A 4554-nucleotide genomic window follows, 5' to 3' on the forward strand; every position below is an offset into this window, starting at 1 on the left:
TAATTGAATCCTCTGTATATGCTCCTGTAAAAATTAAAAACGGTTTTACAATTATAATGAGAGAGTACTGAAAGAATAAAGGCTGTGTTACCGACGTACTTACAGGTCTTGATTCATAATTGCTCCTTCCCTTAATTGAATCCTCTGTATATGCTCCTGTAAAAATTAAAAACGGTTTTACAATTATAATGAGAGAGTACTGAAAGAATAAAGGCTGTGTTACCGACGTACTTACAGGTCTTGATTCATAATTGCTCCTTCCCATAATTGAATCCTCTGTATATGCTCCTGTAAAAATTAAAAACGGTTTTACAATTATAATGAGAGAGTACTGAAAGAATAAAGGCTGTGTTACCGACGTACTTACAGGTCTTGATTCATAATTGCTCCTTCCCATAATTGAATCCTCTGTATATGCTCCTGTAAAAATTAAAAACGGTTTTACAATTGTACGTGTAAAGCAGTGAGAGAATAAACTACGTCTATTTACGATATACCTTTATGTTGTACATTCACATTTTCATTCTGCATTTCTTTTGGAAACTGTTCAGTACATAATCCTTTCAAAGTAAGCCCTTTGGTAAGTAACCTAGCGATTATCTTTCGATTTCTTCTCTATGTGCTCTTCCATTTATATATATGTTCCTAAAAATATAATGTAACACGTCATGTTATGCATCTCACAATTATTGTTTTGAATACTCATTACTTTATTACGATTGTCTCATGAAATATCATGACGGCTCTGACAATTCACATATTCAACATGCATGTTTCAGGCGAATCAGAGGAATAAGCATGTTCAAAATCAGGCGGAACCGCACTGAGGGCACCACTTGTGGGCTCAAACAGAGCTGTTTTCCCCTTCCGCTTTTGGGAGCCGTTCCCCTCAACTATGCACCGTCCTTTAAGTCCATGGTGACTACACAGTTACTTCGCAACCTTCAGGACTTGATTGCAGCGCGTGGCGACCAAGTGGCGACTTTTATTATTACAACTGTGGCAAATAAGCGCTGTACCCCCACCATCGGAGTTTCCGGACCTGTGTATACGACCGTGGACCCGGCAAATGTGCATGGCCAGCTCGAAAAACATCGCAACGCATCGCACGTTCTATGGGGATCGGCCTTTACGATATGCAATTTATACTTTCTACATTGCGTAGCATCTAATCATTTGTTACATTGTAATAAACGAAATTACAAAAAATCAATCGTAACATCAAAATCGAGTACACATTTTGAGGTGATTATTATTTATCAAGAAATTTGTTAGATGTCGGGAGAGTTTCGTGTATGAATGTACGAAAATCGCGCAGGGTCGCGGAAGTGGAAACGTCTCTGCCAGAAGAACAATAAATATCAAGGTTATTTCGAAATTGTCACGGCACGTTCGAGAGTTGGAGGATGAATGGAGATAAATGCGTTCGATTCTTTGACAGGGATTGCATTTAACACGTGAAAAATGCTTATTTCTAGATAGGAATGATCGCGAGTCAGCAATGGAAATTGGGGCTCGGACCAAATAAATCGGTGTGATCAGTACGTCTTTTTCGATGTTCGACCCATGGTAAATGGCACACAGTTAAAAACGTGGATATGCGCATTTACGTATCACGTTGGTTTATTGTACACCGCGCAGCTTCGCTCCGTGATGCACCTATAAATAACAACGAAAGAGTAGCGTGTCCAATGACTGACTAATAAATCGAGATATAACCCCGCAGGATAAAATAGATAGTTATGGACCCGATTTATAGTATAGCTACTATAGCTTCATTGTTCCCCTTATGGAGTTGCAAGCGACTGCGGTTAACATCACTGTGCAAGTAACTTACAAATACCTTAGAATTATCTTACTTACTACTCTTATAGAAATACTATCATACTTATATTATAAAACAAACTTAGATACTACCTTACAAAAATATTTACAATGCACAAAAGAGAGAGAGAGAGAGAGAGAGAGAGAGAGAGAGAGAGAGAATGCGCGTGTACATAAATTACGTCGCTATCTGGTATGCAAAATCATAATTCATATTTTTAACCTCTCTTCTGGATTTCCGGCATTCATTTTCCCTTTCTCGCATCCCTTTCTTTTCTTCTTATACCCACGACTCCTCTCTACCACTCCAACTTTGCAATTTTTTTTATCTCCTTGCTTTCAATACGCGTATACTCTCTTTCACAACACTTCCTTTCTCTCTCTCTCTCTTTCTTTCCGTCTTCATTTCCCTACTCCCGTTACTTACGTTATTCTTATTCCCTCATTCCTTTCGATAATACTCTCTTCCTACCTTACTATCCATTCTTCTACCTCCTTTTTTTCTCCTTAGGTTTTACCTGCCATTTCTCTCCTTCCTGAATTTCATCTAAAACGATCCCCAACACGTGTTTCCATGTTTCCACCTGCCACTTACATCATCCACATATATTTTTATCCCTATCCTTCCAATATTTTGACACTTTTATTTCATTTCCTAATCTAAATGCGATACCCCCTTCCACTTATCTTCCTTCCAGCCCTTCTTCAAGTACTTCGGTATTCCCTTTACCTTCACCATCTTATAACATACATTGTACCCTAAATCCTTTATTTTTCTTCCTCTTTCCTTCCTTTGTTCCTGTTAGTCCCATTCTTCTATACTCTCAAAGTGTGTTCCTGTTTCCCCTGTCTCCAAAAATTCTGTTAGGTAAACCGACAGTTGGGACAGCCTTGCCGAAACCTTGGAAATCGAGATATAAGAGCCGACAGCCGGACACAGTTTCTTTGGTTTGAGAACTACGTTGATTTAGTAATTTACTAATATACGTTAATTAAGTACGACGCAGATAGCAATGTTCCCTAGCCCCTAACTGGAAAAGCCTACAGAATTATAAATTGGACTTTAATTTTTAGTTGAAAAAGTTCGTCAATTAACAGTTAAAGTTTAATTAGATAGTTGGAAGGTAATTAATAAGTTAATATTAATAATTAGCTTAATCGGAAGTTTCTTGTAATCCTATAGGAAAAACAATAAAGCTATATTATTACAATTAGAGTTTACTTATTGTTAAGATTTTGCGTAACTCAAATAAATTGAATCTTGATATCTTAAATATTCACTTATTCAAAGAAAATATTTTTGGTTTCAAAGAAAAGTCTTTCCTGCGGAGAAATGGCGGCGAAGTATTTCTGTTAGGTGAATACCTAACCGGGTCCGGATAGGAGCGGGAAACGGGTTTACGCAATTAATGATAAATCAAATTTACAAAAATAAATTTTCAATAAATTCAAATTTATTGGACCGGCCAACGGGCCGATCCCTCAATTCAATAGTTAAAAAGTGGAGACTTCATTCGAATAGTTTAAGGTGAGTACGTGCGGAAAGGATATTTTTGAGGACGTTTCCATTTTCATAACTGTGAGATTGAGGGATATTTTTTACAAAAGAAGAAATTTCTTTCGTGAGCTAACGGCTTACACCCTCGTTAAAGATGAACCCTAGCAGGCAGGAATCCTACGCAACCGTAAGGATTAGCCGAAGACGAGGACCTTCGGAATTTTTACGATGGGAAAAACAAGTCTATGCAGGAAATCGATGTCCCTGGAGGTCGTCCGGCAATAACTGCATGGGAGATGGACACGAAGGGGGCTTTATTGCCCACAGGTAAAGATGGCAAATTGACAGCTGGTGGGAAACATGCGGACAAAGTCAGCAATCTGGTAAAAACACAGGGCGGGTTGAGAATTACCGCTCCTTACGTAGGCGGAGCCTAAAAATATAAAGATAACGAGGAAACAAAGGTCTCCTGGTGACGATTTCTGCGAACCGGCGGGTGCGAGATCGGACAGTCTCAGAGCAGCGTTGCGATAGCGAACACCCTCAACCGTTTTAGCTTAGTTATTTCTTGTATGTATCAGACTTATACTCTATTTGAAATACAGTACGATCTTTTTTTCGTTCTATGGCACATCACTGTCTATGTATGTTCATTTTATTAATTAACCCGGATCCTACCCTTGAAATATAACAATAACATTTTTGTTAGCATCATGTCATGTATTCTCTCCGTTTTACCTTTTTTCTCTCGAACCTGAATAACCGACTTTGCTATAAATTAAGCTTCCGAAGGGTCGTCATGCCATTTGGAGGAATTTTCCGCGATCGTCCAGTCCCTTCGAAGACTCCACATATGTAGGAAAACCCAAGTTCTACTTCGCTACTTAGTGGGAATGATTTTCTAAAACTTGCGGAACGCTTAACAAAGAAAAAGGGGAACCACTGGTAAGACCAATCATCCCCAATAAAACAGCGTCCAAACCAATGAAGAGCGACATAGATTTGGACAAAGAGCTGAAGACGCAGGACAAGCGTTCGTGTCCTGATCGAAGTCAGGCATTCGACATCGAGCTTCCGGCAGCGAACTTTCGACAACGAGTTTCTGCGTCGAGTATACCCATTGGAAGTACATAAGACTAGTAGTCTCGTGCAGGGATCGCATAATTTTTCCCTCGGCCGAAAAGTGGGGACGACGCGACCATGGTGGTGTCTGGTAATTGATGGGGGTATGC

At 39.2% G+C, this 4554-nt stretch overlaps 1 long non-coding RNA gene across 3 annotated transcripts; it reads right to left on the reverse strand.

Moving 5' to 3' along the window:
• Positions 1-162: 162 nt before the first annotated feature.
• LOC108631071 (uncharacterized) lies at positions 163-827 on the reverse strand. 3 transcript variants are annotated; one of them, XR_001916913.2, is made up of 4 exons: positions 710-820; positions 498-645; positions 368-420; positions 163-288 (listed from the first exon to the last, which is right to left on the reverse strand). It is a non-coding gene; the product is annotated as an uncharacterized LOC108631071 (long non-coding RNA). The 3 variants fall into 3 exon arrangements; XR_001916914.2 differs by having other exon boundaries at positions 163-420; positions 718-827; XR_001916912.2 differs by having other exon boundaries at positions 163-420; positions 710-819.
• Positions 828-4554: the final 3727 nt, after the last annotated feature.

This window comes from Ceratina calcarata, unplaced genomic scaffold (assembly GCF_001652005.2).
Source record: "Ceratina calcarata isolate Rehan_Ccalc_2016 unplaced genomic scaffold, ASM165200v1 scaffold802, whole genome shotgun sequence".
NCBI classification, from domain to species: domain Eukaryota; kingdom Metazoa; phylum Arthropoda; class Insecta; order Hymenoptera; family Apidae; genus Ceratina; species Ceratina calcarata.